Source organism: Pelodiscus sinensis, chromosome 1, assembly GCF_049634645.1.
Source record: "Pelodiscus sinensis isolate JC-2024 chromosome 1, ASM4963464v1, whole genome shotgun sequence".
NCBI classification, from domain to species: domain Eukaryota; kingdom Metazoa; phylum Chordata; order Testudines; family Trionychidae; genus Pelodiscus; species Pelodiscus sinensis.
The window spans coordinates 212,328,407-212,347,059 of NC_134711.1; the positions used below are offsets into that span (position 1 = coordinate 212,328,407).

General features: G+C 43.5%; 1 long non-coding RNA gene across 1 annotated transcript; it reads right to left on the bottom strand.

Moving 5' to 3' along the window:
- Positions 1-5,478: 5,478 nt before the first annotated feature.
- On the bottom strand, positions 5,479-6,279 carry LOC142827010 (uncharacterized). Its single transcript, XR_012901346.1, has 2 exons — positions 6,074-6,279; positions 5,479-5,623 (listed from the first exon to the last, which is right to left on the bottom strand). It is a non-coding gene; the product is annotated as an uncharacterized LOC142827010 (long non-coding RNA).
- Positions 6,280-18,653: the final 12,374 nt, after the last annotated feature.

An 18,653-nucleotide genomic window follows, 5' to 3' on the forward strand; every position in this document is an offset into this window, starting at 1 on the left:
CTTCAGCAGAATTCCACTCCATTCACCCAGTCCTGGGCAACCATCTTATACAATAACAACAGGAAATCAGTTCTTAGAAGGCTGTGTTACAGCATTCTAGGCACCCAGAGGAGGAGGTTTTTCAGGGGCGATAGGCTGCTGTGCAGCTAAAATTGGAGTGATTGGAAATAAAGGGCAAGAAAAAAAGTACCATATTTCCTCTCTCTCATACACATAAGTGATGAGATTCTGCCACCCTCTCACACATTTTAGTAGCATCTTATTCAGCAGTCCCATTGCAATCTGGCCCAAAGTGATTGGAAAACAAATAAAAGCAATGCAAGACTAAAACACCCCTTCTCCACACACTGCTCCATCCCCCTTCAAAATGGGAGGTGGGGAGAGGTCTCTTTTCAGTCTTCAAGTGGCCCTTTGCACAGAGTGTGTGACTCTTGGCCATCTTGACGCTATCGAGTAAAATACTCTGTGAAGACAGTTCAAGAGCTCTGTGTTGATTCCCCCACTGAAAATGAAAAGAGCAGCCTTGTTACGTGCCTTCATGTTCCCGATCAATACAATTTGCTTCTCTGGAGAAAAAGCAAAGGAGCCAGATGCAGAGAGGAATTCCCAGGAGCTGAATGCAGAGCCACACATGGAACAGGCTGTGAGTGCCAGATGTGACAGCTGAGCACAGGGCTGCATGGGACATAAAGGGGCAGAAGTAACAGATGGGGCAGGAGAGCCAGTGAGGCAGGTGCTAATGAGGGACACTCACTGAGCCAAGCTGGGAAACCCGCAAGCTCCTTTTTGTGTGAGTAGAGGTTGGACAGTGGAGGCTACACCAGCCACTAGGTCTGAGGAGCCCTGACTCCCCACTGGACAGGGACCCAGACAAGATCTGCTACTGCTCTATTTCCACTGGCACCAGGGGCATGAACAGGAATTTAAATGTGACCACTTTAGGAGGGGCACATTAAACACATTCACCTTATACACATGAAACCCTATCAACACCTGCACAAACATCTTACGCCTAGAAACAAACAGCAGCACACTCACTAGTTTAATGAAAATCCATGCACTGGGGAGCCACCTGTATAAATGCATCCCGAGTACTATGCCATGGTGGGATCACAGAGTTCCTCCAGCCCTGGGGGGCGGTCTGTGGAGAGAGCAAGCGCCATCAGCCCTGAGGCTGCAGTGAGAAGTTAGCGGAGTAAGCTCTTCCAGCTCCTGGGCTGGAGGAGCTCTGTGCTCCTGCCAATTATTTGTGGGTAGGGGGTGTCATTACTTGCTTCCCCTTATGCATATCCCTGACAGGAACTGTTTAAACCTTTTGCTAGGATATCTGCAACCTTTCCCTTTCCTGACAGCCTCTAATAAAACATCACTTCACTGAGCCATGTGTCTCAGTGGTTAGTGGGACCAACAAGGGCTACCACCTGTAGCTACTGAGGCATCTACAGTATTTACCTCTGAGTTGCAGGAGACCAGGCATGCTACTGTCTCCTTGGGTATGTTTACACTACAGCGCTAATTCGAACTAACTTAGTTCGAATTAGTTAATTCAAACTAAGCTAATTCGAACTAACGCATCCAGACTAAAAAACTAGTTCGAATTAGCGTTTTGCTAATTCGAACTAGCATGTCCACATTAAGTGGACCCTGAACCGGGGTTAAGGATGGCTGGAAGCAGTGCTGGCAGGGCATCAGATGAGGACTTAGAGAGTGGAGCTGCTGTCTGAGGGCTGTGCTTAAAGGGAACCGACCCCCACCCCGGACAGACAGTTCTCAGGGGTGCCCTGCAAAGCAGTCCTGGCTTGGAGTGCCCTGAGTGCCCACACTGGGCACATCACAGAACACGGCCATCAGACCGGCTGCACTTGCTGCAGGCTGCCATCTGGGGAGAGGAGGCAATTGGGGGGCTGCAGGAGAGGTTCCACCCCCAGAAGCCCGCAGAGCCAGCCCAGTCCTCCCCATAGGGGGCTCGTATCCCATTCCTCCCTCACCTCCTTCCATTTACCTCTCCCTAGCCCCCCTTCCTGATGTACAAAATAAAGGACAATTGTGTTCAAAAATAGAATCTCTCTTTATTGAACAAAACTGGGGGAGACTGGGAAAAGGAGGTGGGAGAGGGGAAGAGAGAGGCTGGGAGAGGGGAGGGCAACTACAATGATGAGGGGTTTGGAACAGGTCCCATATGAAGGGAGGCTAAAGAGACTGGGACTTTTCAGCTTACAAAAGAGGAGACTGAGGGGGGATATGATAGAGGTCTATAAAAGCATGAGTGGGGTGGAGAGGGTGCATACAGAAAAGTTCTTCATTAGTTCCCATAATAGAAGGATTAGAGGACACCAAAGGAAAGGAATGGGTAGCAGGTTTCAAACTAGTAACAGAAAGTTGTTCTTCACAAAGCAAAGAGTCAACCTGTGGAACTCCTTGCTGCAGGAGGCTGTGAAGGCTAGAACTAGAACAGAGTTTAAAGAGAAGTGAGATAAAGTGATGGAGGTTGGGTCCATGGAGTGGTATTAGCCAGGGGGTAGGAGTGGTGTCCCTGCCCAAAGTTTGTGGAAGGCTGGAGAGGGATGGCACAAGACAAATGGCTTGGTCACTGTCTTTGGTCCATCCCCTCCAGGGTCCCTAGGGTTGGCCGCTGTCGGCAGACAGGCTACTGGGCTAGATGGACCTTTGGTCTGACCCAGGACGGTCATTGTAAGCTCAGGGCTCAGGGTCGGGGGTCTCAGTGGACCACCTTGATTTTCATGCCAACCTGCTCCTGGGTGGCCAGGCTGGCAGCTCTCCTGCCCTAGACGGCCACTTTCCTGTGCCTAGTGCGGAGGTCGTGGACAAGGTCCACGATGTCCGCACTAGACCAGGCGAGTGCCCACCTCTTGAGGTCCCGGGCAAGCTCCCGGGAGCCACCAGCCTGGTCCCGGGAAGAGGGGGAGGGCTGGGGGGCATCGGGTGGCTGGCTCGAGCCGTGCCAGGTGCAGGGTCTGCTGGCTGGGTGCTGGCAGGCTTGCACCTGACACAGGCACCGTAGCCAGCCCGTGCCCCTTTAAGGGGGCCGGGGCCGGGAGGGGGGCAATAGAGTTTCCCTGGTATTGGCCAGAGTGTCCACCAGGGAAAGCTGGGGAGGGCTAGCCTCCCACTAGTTCGAATTAAGGGGCTACTCACCCCTTAATTCGAACTAGTAAGTTTGAACTAGGCTTAGTCCTCGTAGAATGAGGTTTACCTAGTTTGAACTAAGCGCTCCGCTAGTTCAAATTAAATTCGAACTAGCGGAGCGCTTGTGTAGAGCCTATCAAAGTTAATTCGAACTAACGTCTATTAGTTCGAATTAACTTTGTAGTGTAGACATACCCCTAGTTAGGTGTACTCTAGTCCTGAGTAACCCAAATAATTGCACAAGAAAATAATTTCACACTCTTTGTGAAATTCTCTTAAGGCTCCCTAAGCACATAAACACTGTAGCATAATGGGCGGGGAGGGGAAGGGTATATAAAAACATTTTGTCTTTAAAAATCACTTGAATTAATCGGTTTAGTCTAATGTATAGTTATAAGCAACATATTGAACAGTTGGACTCTAACAATCTATAAGAATTGATTAACCATTTTAAAGCATTTATCAACCATTTATAAAGTTATTTAGAACTATAACTATAACATAAAGTGAGACCAAAACCAGGATGGATTTTTTTGATACTCTCATATTTATTTAGCTCTAAAATAATAATAATAATAATAATAAAAAAAGATAATTGTGGCCAATGCCACATTAAGTGTAAAGAAATTATTTTTCATTCTTGCAGTTCAAGTATGAACTGAGGCTTGTATGATTGCTTTTTTATGCTGATACTGGTAGTTTGCTGGCATGAGCGAACCTTAACGTGTGGTGTCTTAGTAAGATTATATCATATGATCTCCTGACCTTTCAGATCTAGTTGGTCTCCTGAACCTTCACTAGAAGATCTTGATGCCTTTGTGGACTGTTGGAACAGATACATTATGGAGGTGTTACTAGCAACTCCATAGCTAAGATTGCACTAAATTTGGTGTGAAAAGAAGGATAGTATCCTCTTGAGAATGAAAAATACTGTATATCCTTTTCACATTATGGTAGTTAGTCTGAGTCAAAATGAATTGTCTGAAAAAGTACAGGCCAGTTTGTTAATTTAGGAATTAAAATTCATATAAATGAGCACTTCGAGAAATTTTTCATGAGCCCTTAATAATCACCCTTGCAGGGCTTAGGGTGGCACAGCTCCCAGAAGAGCTGCCAGCTTGCTCCTTTTCCAGCTGCCCCTCCCAGAAGGGAAATGGAGCAGAGCCCCCAACCCTGTCCTGATCATTTTCTCCAGTTTGTCCAGCTCATTTTGAATTTTAATCCTATCCTCCACAGCACTTGCAACCTCTCCCATCTTGGTATTATCCGCAAACTGTGTAAGCATTATTGAAATCATTGATGAAGATATTAAATAGAATAATCCCTAGACCTGATCCCTGTAGGCGGCCACTCAATATGCCTTTTCAGCATCTCTGTGAGCCACTAGTAACAACCTTCAGGGAATGGTTTTCTCACCAGGTATGCGCCCAACTTATAATAGCTTCATTCAGGTTGTAGAGTGCTTACGAGAAAGCCATGTGAGACTGTATTAAAAATATTACAAATATCTGCTTAGAACCTACCAAGTGAACCAGACCTGCTCAACAGGTAGGACAAAAAAGAAGGGAAATCTGGCATGTGCGTTGGAAAAACAAAACACCTGTAAACACGAGTCTGTGACCCAAGATTAGACTACAATGATTTTTTAAAGACACATTTTGTTTTAAATCTTGTTTTTTTCCCCCTCACGCTGTCAACTCAGGGTAGAGTTAAGGTTCTTTGGGTGCTCTGTATATTTCCACACTTTAAAATGTTTGGTTTTAGTTTAAGTGCAAACTTAACTGTGCAATTGCTGGGGTTGTAATGTTTGTTTTTGAAATCATTACAACCCTGTGTAGCATAGCTTTCCCTAAATTATTGACATGGATTTTCAACTTTACCTCCATTTTCACATAACTTTTTGAACAGGAATACATTTTTATACATCTTTAATATGATGAGTGGTCATATGATGATTTTACTTCTCATCCAAAAGACAACACATTTTCCAGCATCACAATGACCTTTATCATCATCCTGGCACATTGTGCTTCAATACTAAATCATTGTAAGGTTGCTACATACTCTACCGCATCACTGACTCAGCTAGATGGTGCATTTCAGTTTTCTCTGGTGGTCTCCCGTTCAAACAGTGATCAGTAATGAGCACTGTATCTTAGAACTGATATGATCATAGCCCTAAGCAGTCTGGGTAAATCTTATTTGTATACATACTTTTCTTAAACCAATTCATCCATGACTTAAAAAAAAAACCTGATCAAACATCCATTCATTACTAATCCTGGGAATGCTCATTTTCAGTAGTTCACCATAGAAAAATATACACCAGGAAACAGTCAGAAGAAATATGATTGTTAGCTAAGTTTCATACTACAAAAGCTCCAAGATCTTGCAAAGTGTCTCCCCGGCTTGCTTTAGATGGGAAAGGCTTGGATATAGCTGATTCCTCAAGTCTTTCTGTAGAAGCACTTATGCACTGTGTAGATGAAAGAAAAAGGGACAAATGAATAAAGCCCATTCTATTGATATTCATATATTGTTCAGTGACCATTTAATGGCTGTGTGTTGTCCTGTATGTGACAAGTGAATGTTTTTAGTTCAGTTCCCAATGGACAGCTGCCTGTATCACAGAAAACAGCAGCAATTGGAACTAATTTTCACCTTTGTTGGCAGTTTCAGTAGAGACAAAGGTGCGGTTTAGACATGGCATGGACTGAAATACCAAATTAGTCTGAGATACCTTGTCCATGGAGAGGGAGAGTTTGCACTGGAAATAGCCATGCTGATCTGATCTGTGAGCTTTTGTCTCCATTCAGTCCTTGCTATCCCCTATACTTATTCAATTATTTGATACCCCTTTTCCAAATCCTTTTGAAGAGCTACAGTAATAATCCACATATCAATGTAAAGTAAGTTTAGGTTTTACCTCTTCTCTTCTTCTCCTGACTTTTCTTCTTGCGCCTTTTATCCCTCCTCATCTTGCGCAGTTTTCGTCTCTTCTTTCTATTCCGGTTGCGATATCGTCTTAATTTTGCCATTGCCTGTTCTGAAGATCCCACACCTACTTTTTGTTTTGGTAGATCTGTTTACCTGGGATGGTGAATTAAAGCCCCACACTTGTCTGAAATATAAAGAGGCCTTCAATTATGACATGTGAAGCTCAGTCTGCCTATGTGTTTGCAATTGTGATGGCTGTTTTAAGTCAGTTTATGCAAGCTATCACACACACACAAACACACACACACACACACTACATTAAAAGAACATTTAAGGACAAAGTCAAGTACCCAAAAGTTAGGAAATGCCAGAATTATGGGTGCTCCCCATACTAGGTCTCATCTCTTCCCCTCCCCCCCCCCCCCCAATGTTTCAATGCTCCGGGGTGCCAAAGACTGAGATATGGGCAGTAACTCTTTGGCTGTGTCTAGACTAGCAAGTTTTTCTGGAAAATCAGCAGCTTTTCCGGAAAAACTTGCCAGCTGACTACACTGGCCACTTGAATTTCTGGAAAAGCACTGACGATCTCATGTAAAATCATCAGTGCTTTTCCGGAAAAACTATGCTACTCCCGTTCGGGCAAAAGTCTTTTTCTGAAAGACTTTTGCGCAAAAGGGCCAGTGAAGACAGCATAGTAGTGTTTTCCGCAAAAAAGCCCCGATCGTGAAAATAGCGATCGGGGCTTTTTTTGCGGAAGACCGCGTCTAGACTGGCCACGGACGCTTTTCCGCAAAAAGTGCTTTTGCGGAAAAGCATCCTGCCAATCTAGACGTGCTTTTCCGAAAATGCTTTTAACGGAAAACTTTTCCGTTAAAAGCATTTTCGGAAATTCATGCCAGTGTAGATGTAGCCTTTGTGTTCAGACCAGGCATCAATGGCCAGGTGCCAGAGCCAAAGCTCAGAATCAAAGTCAGAAGTCTGGAATCTGAGACAAGGGTTGGGACTGAATTATCTGGAGTAGGCACAGAGCTATCATGGCCATGGGCAAGTGCTTTAAGCAGCTGTGACCTGCTGCTGGGCTCACAAGCCGATCTGCTGACTCTTCCCCTCAATCAGGCAGCTTATACAAGCCAGCTGCACTTTTCAGGCTGCTTAGACACCAACTCTGCTGTAGGACCTACTTCTAAATTTGCTCTGCTGCAGGCCCTGATTCCTGACAGTGCCCCCTACCACCTGAGGGTGCCTCTTTGGGGTCTGGTTTCTTCTGGTACTTTTGATGAGACTCTTGAAATAGGTCTGAGGTGCTGATGTTCTTTATTGGCTCCTCACATTGTCTGTTTGTCTTGTAGCCTTCCCATTTCACTGAGTACTGGAAGCCTGGCCTAACCAAGAACTGAGGATCTGGTGGACCAAATACTCATGCTCTGGCATGAGTTGTGGGTGTCAGTGGAGGACTGGAGTGGTTTGGGTATAGGTTCTCAGTGAAGGACTTTAACAGTGAGATGTGAAAGACAGGGTGGATCTTCAAGCACTCAGACAGCTGTAATCTGAAGCCCATGGGTTTACCTTTTGTATAATCTTGAAGAGGCCCGTGTATTAATGCAGTTTGGTGGATTGATTTAAGGTTCTGGGCAGACAGCCACATCTTTGCCCCAATGGTCTGAGTAGGGCAGCCTGATAGTTTTGATCCACATTATGTCTGTAGGCTTTTTTTTCCAAATTGCAAGTCCCTGATGCACCTGGTATAGATTAAATCCATGGCAGCTGGATTACAGGTCTTGAATTGGCCAAAATGGCTCGTAAGTAGTGAATCATGGCACATTTTCAATATCTGAAGCCTGGAGTGTCCCCCTGGGTGGCTCTTGGGAAACAGGACTTTCAGCAAGACAGCGAGTCAAAATGTATCATACCTAACTGCTAGTAGACGTGCAGGTCATGAGCGATAATCCCAGGAATGTCAAAGATATCTGATGAATTCAGGACACAAATTATTCCAAACTGGAGAATTTCTTGGTGGCTTCAAAGGGTAATTATCTCTAGGGGACCTGCTTGGTGGCTAACTGGTCCTGACAAAAGGAGTAACCTGTCTATGGACTCCTCTAACTTGGGAAGTCCTTGCACTGGGTAGGAATATTTTGTGCTTGGGTGAACACTAGGTCCATGAAAGTGACTGAGGCACTGAATACACCAGCACCCCTAAATCGATGTTGGACATTGCAGAGTGCTGGAGCTAAAGAGGGAGTTGGAGATAAGTTGGATACAGATTGGCCATCCCCAGACTACCAACAGACAAGTTAGTATGGTCTTTGCGGGGGAGAGAAGACTGTTACTGCAGCCTAACCACCATTGGGGCTGATGGTAAGTGTTTCCCAACCAACATGTGAGGGCAGCTTGATGTAAAGTGTCTGGACTCCCCATAGTATAATCATAGGCCCAATGCCAAGTATAAATTCTTCTCCATGTGGGAAAGACTGGACCCGATCAACTTGCAAGTTTTCAGATGATGGAGAAGGGACTGGTGATGTCAGGGCAAGTGCTGGCGGGACCCGGGAGAATTTTGGTTGTATTTGGTCAGGCAGTCAATGATCTTGTTGCACAGGTTGACTAGGCCACACAGGGATTCTATTTTTTAATACCATCGTTTAAGCTAAGCCATAAATGATACTGCAAAGGGACTTAATTCCACTCTGGATCTATTTCCAGGCACTGGAACTCTGCTGCATTTTTAGCAACTGGCTGGCATCACTGCTGCAACACTTGACACTTGGCTTCTGGATATTGAAGCTCTCTGCCTTTGTGCAAAGTCCTCAAATTGCCCCAGAAGCAGGTTTGATTTTTCCAGGATTGGAGATGTTCAAGGCAGCCTCCCTTCCCTCCCCCAGTAAGCAGACTGAGAATCAATCTCTCCTGTGCTTGGTAAGTGGGGTATTGTGGTGGGAGCAGCAAAAATAAGGAGTCAACACTGATTTAGAGACCTATGACATTTATCACAATTGCCATTGAACTTGTGAGGTAGTAGGGGGATGTTGGGCTCGTAGGGAGTGGGGTTTGGAGGTGAAGGCAGTGTGGCTTGTGACACTTGGACAACTTTCTGCACCTACATGGTGGGAAGGTGAGCCAGCAAGGTTTGTAGGTTTCTCACTATCTCTATCAGAGAGATCAAGGCCTTTGTAGAATCCTTGCTCCCTGAATCAGCTCTAGCTCTTTTATACAGATAGGATCTCTCTGGTCCAGGACTTTCTGGTCTAGACCGCAGATGTTGCTGGATGAGAGAGCCCTGGTGGCTTGGAGTGGGGGCCAATTGGGAGACCAGCAGCAGACTGGTCAGTGGCCAGGACTAGGAGCACAGCTGGAGGCTGGGACTCGGACCAGGAGCATTGCCAGGTCCAGTGGCCAAGGCTGGGGCCAGTGGCTGGGGCTGGGAGTGTGACTGGGGCCGGGAGGCTGGCAGCCTCCTGGGAGAGCCTGAAAGCCAGCAACAGAATTGGCTTCCCTGGTCTGGCAAACTCCCCAGTCAGGTTCCCAAGGGTGCCAGACCAAGGAGGTCCAGCCTGTCATTTGTGTGGGGGCTACTCAAATTCTCCTAGACCTAGACAGTCTTACCTCATAGTTAGAGCAGCAGTCACAGAAAGGGCAGCTGCAGACCTGCTGTAACTTCTGCCCAGAGCCAAGGGATGGGGCCACAGAGCCTCATGGAGCCCTGATAATGGAGACCAGTCCTGTGTCTCTTCTGACTGTGTTTAAATGATTAAGCAATCTCCTGCTAGAATTTCTTGGCATATGGGTACAGGCCCAACCTATACACAACAGAACCCAGACAAATGCAGAATACACATTATTTGGAAATAAAAATGAAGCTTGATCATTGTCTCTCATATCAGAGTCACAGATTAAAATGCAAGAAGGGATCATTGTGGCTATCTAGTATGACTTTCTGTATAACACAAGCCATAGAACTTTGCCGAATTAGTTTCAGTTTGAACTAGAGCAGACTAAGTTGAATATTTGGAAAAACTATTTCAGTAGAAGGGTGGTGAAGCAGTGGAATGGGTTACCTAGGGAGGTGCTGGAATCTCCATCCCTAGAGGTTTTTAAGTCCCATCTTGACAAAGCCCTGGCTGGGATGATTTAGTTGGGATTGGTTCTGCTTTGGGCAGGGAGCTGGACTCAATGACCTCTTAGGTCTCTTCCAGCTCTATGACTTTGGCGCTACGTCTAGACTGGCATGATTTTCTGCAAATGCTTTTAACTGAAAAGTTTTTCCGTTAAAAGCATTTGCGGAAAAGAGCGTCTAGATTGGCACGGACGCTTTCCTGCAAAAGCACTTTTTGCGGAAAAGCATCTGTGCCAATCTAGACGCAGTTTTGCTCAAGAAAACCCCGATCGCCATTTTCGCCATCGGGGCTTTTTTGCGCAAAACAAACACTGTTGTGTTCTGTCGACTTGCGGAAAAACTTGCCAGTCTAGACGAAGCCTAGGGGTGTGTCTAGACTACAGGGTTTCGTTGACAAAACTATACCTGTGTCTACACTACCGCCACGTTCTGCCAACAGTAAGTCGACAGAACACAACAGTTTTGTCAACAGCAGTAAACCTCAATTTATGAGGAATAACGCCTTTTTTCAAAAGTACTCTTTCAAAAAAAGGTTTTATTGCATGCAAACTGTGCTTTTTTGAAAGAGAGCGTCTAGACTCTCTTTCAAAAAAGCGCTAGCTTTGTCAACAATACTGATTGTAGTCTAGACACTCTTTTTTGACAGAGGTTTTGTAGACAGTATTTGTCAGCAAAGCCTCTGTCAAAAAAGGCGTGCAATTTAGATGTAGCCTATGATTCTAGATCTTTTAGGGAAAAAATATCCAATCTTGACTTAGACATTGCTGATGATAGTCTACCACAAACTTTGGTAAATTACTCTAATAATTAATTGTCCTCACTGTAAAAAAATGGTGCCTTATTTCTAATTGGAAGGTTTGTCTACATGGTGAATTAATGTGTGGCTGGCCAAGGTGTGGAACAGTAGCCCACTAGCTTGCTGCACACTAAGGGTGCATCTACACTGCACCCATAGCTTGAAATAAGCAATGCAATTTGAGCTACACAAATTGCGTAGCTTATTTTGAGTGTATTTCGAAATAAATCACTATTCCAAAATGTCCCTTAATCTTCATGGAACAATGTCTTCAGGGACATTGGAATAGCAAGTCCATTATTTTGAAAGCTATTTCAAAATAACGGGCTTGTTTAAAAGACGTGGAATTGCTATTTCAGGATACTGGAAGTATCCCAAAATAGCGCTGCTGTCTAGACGCGCCTTAACTGACCCTATGGACCCAGTTACTGTTTGTTAATGGGCTTTGGCATATTCCTGCTTGAACTGGGAATGCCAGAACTGGACTCAGTATTTGAGCAGCAGTTGCTCCAGTGCCAAATACAGAGGAAATGGAAGCTCCCTATTCCTTCTTGATATTCCTTTGTTAATTCATTCAAGGATGACTTAGATTTCAAGTTAGACAGGCTCTATTTTCTATAAACCCCTGTTCATTAGCACTAATTATATTGGCTTCCTTTAATTTTTTTTATTGAGTTCTGTATCAGCTGTTTTATTATTTCCCCCTGAGATCAATATCAGACTTATAGGCCTATAATTAACTAGGTTGTTCCATTTACCCTTTTAAAATATTGGCACAACATTAGGTTTCCTCCAATCTTCTGGAACTCTCCCAGTGTTCCAAGAGTTACTGAAAACAAGCATTTTAACAGCCCAGAGAGCTCCTCATGCAGCTCTTTTCAAGCAAGCTCTCAGGGTCTGCAGCTTTAAAAAGGAATAACTTTAGTTGCTCCTAACTGAGATTCTGCTGAGTTACTATGGGAATGAAAAGTGTGTTGCCATTGTCGTCATCATTATCATGAGCGATAACAACATTATCTATTTTTCACTCAAATAGAGAACAGTTAGTTACTGAACACTTCTGCCTGTCCTGGTTTATTATTGACAATTCTATTTAATTCCATCTAGGAGAGGACGTACAGGCTGTGGACCCCCATTTAAAATGTGTGTGTATTTGGGGCAGCAAATTGCCTCCCTGACTGATTTCCCCTATTAGGCAGTCTCTCCTCTATCAGAAGTCTAACTCCACCCAAATCCATGAGCTCCTACCTACACTCCCTCCCTCTGAACTTGAGTGAGTGGCATGGCATGATAGAGCATGCGGTTGAAGTGCCACACAAGTTTGGACCAGTTTTGTACCAGGTTGCAGTGTCACTCACTCAAATTTCCCCCAGTTACTCCCCTGTCTTGGTCATGATGGAGGGGCAGCTGAGGCCAGGTCAAGATGCCACTCTTTCAGATTTGACCAGGCTTCTCTTCCTTATAAAGGAGGGACAGCTAAGCTAAATCTGAGTGAGTGGAGGCTAGCCAAAATTTGAGTGAATGATGTTGTGATCTGTAATGTGAAGTATCAACACCACTCAGGTATTGGCTCAGTCAAAAGATGATCAGGTCAGGATCAGGGTAACTGCCCTGGCTCTATAGCCAATGAACAAGCCAATATATTTACCAAACTTTATTGTTCCTTATGTCCCTTTGCTTCCCTTATCAGTTTTCTTCAGTTCCAAGCTTCAGATTTTTATTCATTACTAGGAATTCTCCCCTTTCCCCTCCATTTTATATTTATATAAATTACAGCTGCCTCCTCCCTCTAAACCTTGGGGTTTTCTTGAAGTGATACTACTTTCTTCCTTGATTGCAAGATTTTGGCTTTTTGGGAGTCTAATAAAGTATTCTTTATCAATTACAAAATATTATTTATATTTTTCTGTTTCAATTCTGTTTCCTAACTCTTTTAGCTCATAAATGTTTTCAGATTTGTAAAATTGGCTCTTTTAAAGAGTCATGATGTATATCATCATGTTTGAATTTATATTCTGTTTTCACAAAATATAAAAATAATCACATTATAATTATTTGCACCTAAACTACCATTGATTTAGTTTTGTGATGAATTCATCCTTGTCTGTCAAAGATGAGATATAATAGAGAATTTTCCATTGTTGGATGCAACATTTTTTAAGTTAGGAAACTATCATCCATAACGATTAGAAGTTCCAAGAATGTTTTAGTACTGGCAGCGTGAGACTAGTATATGTCTCTGAAATTGAAGTCCCCTATAATCATGCAGCATTTTTTCTACACATTACAGAGAGGTGCAGAAGGACTCGATCATTCTGTTCCCTAGTGTAATTTGGAGGCCTATAGCAGACTCCAATTAATATCCCATTTTGGGCTTTATCTGTTCGGATGATCGACATGCATTCAGAATCATCTTCTTGAGTTGTCAGTGACTTGAAAGCAGGTCATTTTGTACACAGAGTGTTCTTTTCAATCCTTCCTAAATAGGTTATTATAAGAACTGATTTCTTAGAATTCCAATCATGCGATTCATCCCACCATCTTTCAGTAATACCAATTGTATTGAATTTATGCTTATAAATGAGCAATTCCCCTTGTTTATTACCTAGGATCATATATAGGATATAGGCATTTAAAGAATAAGAATGGCTTGAGTTCTTGACCTAATTCTGCCCATAATTCTGACAATTAGATTAGCTACAAAAATCATTAATAATTTTGATCAGTTACAAATTAAAGTATTCAAATGTAGTCTATGCCTTAGATTTTGGAGCAATTTAACTATGAAAAAATATTAAGAGTATTTTTTATTACTTTGTTAGGGATGTTCACAAAAAACCGAGACAACTCATAATGATTTACAAAAAAAAAAAAAAAATGTTTTAGATATTCTGAAAACATGAGAAATTCATCCAAGAAAATTCAGTTTTCCTCTGAAGAGCAATTATGTTGAATTGGAAATCAAATTCCTTCAAAAATTCCAGTGCTAGATACTGTGATGATGACGACTTGAGAAAAGAGGGAAATAGATAATTTTCTTCTTAGCTGGATTACTTCACTTAAACTTGAATCTGATTGGAAATGGCCAAAGCTGCAAAATTAGTGTTCATGTTTCTAGAAAAATAAAAGATGAGTATGTGCAGTAATTTATTTATCCCATTCTAAAAAAATGTGGGGAGCCCATTGAATCACAAAGATCTGTTTCAATTCTATAGCCATCTGTAAGCTGAAAATATTGAGATTCAGAGAACACCAGCAGTCATCTTGTAGTCTGGGATTTATATATAATTGCTCTATCCAATTTTATCTGTTTTGCTTACTGCTGCACGTCAATTCATGACACAGAGATTCAACTTATGGAAATAATTTTTTCAGTTAATTTATAGAATGATAGTTTAGAATGAACATGTTAGAGGTGATGATGGAAATTATCATCTAAGTCAGGGCTACTCAACTGTGGAAGCCCCGGGGGCCACAATGATACTCACAGCACATGCCGAGGGCCGCAACTTAAGTATGGTTGCATATACATGCAAATATATATGCAAATATATGCAAATAGCTTCTTTCACATTGACAGGCATGAATACAAAGATTACGGTAAGACTACACATCTCAAAGGCCCCATTTAAGTCAGTTCTGTTGATATTAATAAAATGCTATATTTACCTGATTTCCATGCATATGACAAGCACTTTTAATGAGCAATGACAGTCCAGAAATTTAACTCTGCTAAAACGCATATCAACACATATTATATCAATTTGCCTTTGTGGAGCTTGTTTCTAGTGGAGGCCATGTTCAAAGGATCCCACCCACGGGCCACGTGTTGAATCCTACGTAAACCCAAACAGCACCATGGGCTGCAAACAAATGGGCCGCGGGCCGCATGCAGCCCACAGGCCACATGTTGAGTAGCCCTGATCAAAGTGTTAAGCAAGTCTAATTCTAAAATACAATCTGTGTAAGAAGAGGTGACTAATTTGTTTAAACAATTGATTTGAATCTATCCCGACTAGCATGGGAAATCTGAGGTAGGCAGAACACAATTATCCATCTTGAATTTGGCCAAGTCTCCAGGATCAAATAGAGAGGAGTGTTAACATATGGCATCGTCCAGGATCCTAGAATGAAGACGTAGACATTCCATTCAGGTCTGACTCTGAAGAAAGTGATTCAACACATCTATCCATCTAATATATTTATCTAATCTACATAGCATAGCATCCACATGTCTGCAGCTTCCTGAGCTATTTCCCATGAAAATACCAACCAACCTGTTGCTGCTTAGTGTTTATTGAAGTGCTGATTAGATGACAGTCTGAGATATTATGGCTGCAAATGTATACATGTATCTATCCATCCTACCCACATTCCTCAGGCTATATTGGCCTTTTGATGGCCCTTTGCTTGTGCAAACACACACCAATGAAGTACTTAGCAGCAGCCATTGTTGGCAGAAACACTGTTAGCACGTGTCCTGCAGAACCCTAGAACAACCCTGCCAGAAGGGTGTCAGTCCCGAGCTAAAGTAGAGACACAAGTTGTCTGTGTAAATGCATAGATTCAAAGGCCAGAGGGGGCCATTTTGAAAATCTAGTCTGACCTCCTGTACAACACAGACTAGAAAAATCTCACTCAGTGTGTCCAACAGTTTATGGTTGAGCTACTTCATGTCTTTTGAGAGACAGCCAGTCTTGATTCAAATACTTCCCGGCTACATCTACACTGGCATGATTTTCCAGAAATGCTTTTAACAGAAAAGTTTTCTGTAAAAAGCATTTTCGGAAAAGCGCATCTAGATTGGCAGGACGCTTTTCTGGAAAAGCACTTTTTCCGGAAAAGCGTCCGTGGCCAATCTAGATGCGCTTTTCCGCAAAAAAGCCCCGATCATCATTTTTGCGACCGGGGCTTTTTTGCGGAAAACACTACTGTGCTGTCTACACTGGCCCTTTTCTGGAACAGTTTTCCAGAAAAAGACTTTTGCCCAATGGGAGCAGCATAGTTTTTCCGGAAAAGCACTGATGATTTTACATTAGATCGTCAGTGCTTTTCCGGAAATTCAAGCGGCCGGTGTAGACAGCTGGCAAGTTTTTCCAGAAAAGCGGCTGATTTTCCGGAATAACTTGCCAGTGTAGACACAGCCCAAGTGTTGGAGATCCCATCACATCCTTGGAGAGTTGGTCTTGCAAGGTGGCTCTTGTGTCCAGTAGATGATATTAACTCTGAGATATTATGAGAGTATTTATGAGATATTAGAGCTCAACTGATAGCTTTGAACATACCCCAGTAAGCAGCCTTATACTACAATGCTAATAGTGTTCTTTAATGAATGTTGTCTTGCTCTTAAAAGTTACATTTACCATTCCCTAAAAGATTTCAGCAGTGAGTTAAGGAAAACTTTTTCTGATATTATTCCTGAAGGATAACATAAAATTTGTGGGAAGATTTGAAAGATAATGCACAGGATTGTAAAACAATTTCAGGATAACTTTACGCTCATTCTGTTGAATTGCTACAGCCTTAATGCCAAAATCCTTGCGCAAACACTCTGGGATTCCTTTCCATTACAAATCCTCTCCTTTTGGTCTATGAGAAAATAGAAGGCTACAGCCCTTCTTTCCTCCTTATCCAATAATTTATATTTGCTCGTACTTCTGTTAGAAACAGCTTTTCTTCTGTTTATACTACTGAATAATTCATATGCTTACAAATAAATTAAGCCAGACTAAGCACCCCAGCTGCTCTTGCAGTGCTCCTTGGCTAAGATCTGAATCAAGGAGCAACTTCAGCAATCTTTTTGGCAGAGTAGTAAAGGATCAAAACACATTTACATGGGGATTTGGAGGAGGCTGAGAAAGTTGTTTGTTACCAAATGGAGGGCACTGTGCTCACTCACTGCTAAAGAAAGGCTTGTATTTATTTATATAGGGTCAGCGCGAACAAATCTGGAGTTCCCTGTGAAGTCAGGAAATTACAATCTATTTCTGCAAGGTATGTGACCTTCTCACATCACCTGCCACAAACTCTTGTGTCACACAAATTCCAGGAGATTGAATCTGCCGGGAACTGAAAGGAGAAGTAATGACGTGTCCAGAACTGGTGTGTGTGTGTTTGTGGGGAGAGTTAAGGGCACGGTAGATTAAGTTTTCCTAGTAAACAGGAGAGAGAACCCGGGATGTTTTCCAGCCAGTGATAGAAAATATCCTGATTCCCCAGGAAACTCAAATGATTCTACGGACAGAGTGCTCAGCTGGCCTGAAACAGCTAGCACGCCATGTGGCACTGGACTATGAGCAGTGAACATCGCATTACCATTTATGGGGACTCAGGACTGTCGACAGGGAACTGTGGGAGGGAGGGAGGGAGCAACTGTCTAGGGGCCCAGCAATTCAAAAGTGCCCGGGGCTCTGAGTCGTTGCTACTGTGGCAGCAGTGGTGGATGGAGTTCTGGGCCCTTTAAATTGTGACCAAAGAGCCACACAGAGCCTCTCTCAGTGACTCTGAGGGCTAGAGGAGGCATGAGGCCCAGATTGAATGAAGCTGAAGGCCAGCTGCTCCCTAGCCCCATCCCTTCTGCCTGAGGCCCCACCCCTTCCAAGAGCGCAGAGCCACCCCCACTCTCTACCTTACCCTGGTAAGTTTGTTGGCTCCCCTTTGGGTACCCAACGCCTTATCACTGCAGGTTTGGCAGTATTGTCTGAACTCCCCCTGCATCTGTGATCCATAGGAGCACGTAGGAACAGATCAGCTGTCCTTGCAAAGGTGCACAGAGTGGGGGGCCCACAGGAGGCCTGCACCTCACTTGTGTGACCTGTGCAAGGGGAAACACAATAACAGTCCCTATGAGCCCTCTCCTTTCTTCCTCCAAGAAGTCACATACCGAGAAAAGGGCTGGAACAGAAGGGAAAAGGGAGCGCTGTAGTCCTGAATTCTCATCTCTTTGCATGGAGAATGGGGCTGAAGCAATTGATGAGAGCAGGGGAGGGGGGCATGGATGAAATCCTTAGGGATGGCACAATGGCCACACCAAGCAGGTCTATGACAGACCGAATCTCCTGAGATACAACCTCTCCAGGTCTCTTGTAGGGGCAGGAACTTGCAAAAAGATCTGCATTTACAAAGGTTGTTTGCTTAGTGTTAATTATTCCTATTCTTTCATTAAAAAGGAAACTGCTGTACAAATTCTCTGATAAATGCATTGGAAAACTGTCTATTCCACTGTAGCCCAGGAAGCACTCTCCCTGCAGAAATGCTGTTTGGTCAGTTCTTCTGGCATTATTTTGAAGTAGATTTCTATCACCCTCCAAGTAGTGCAGTAGGTCCATAGGGAGAGGCTAGTCCCCTCTTTCTGGAACTGGAAGGACAATCGTGCCAGAAGCCTCCACTCGACCCTGATGTCAGTAGTCTCTGTATGAAAACTGCAGACATACATTTTTTTTAAAGGAAGTGGCAGGGATGGAGAACATTGAGAATCATTGCTACAGCAACATATGGCTACTGACAGGATGCTTGAACTCAGAAAGGATCAGATCAGATGCAAAAGCATCTGGATATGTTGTGTTCCTGCCAGAAAGGGTAAGCCCAACCAAGGAACATGGAGAAATTCCTTCTTTTGATATTGATACTCCTAAGAGCTACCGTAATGCTCCTTTGAAA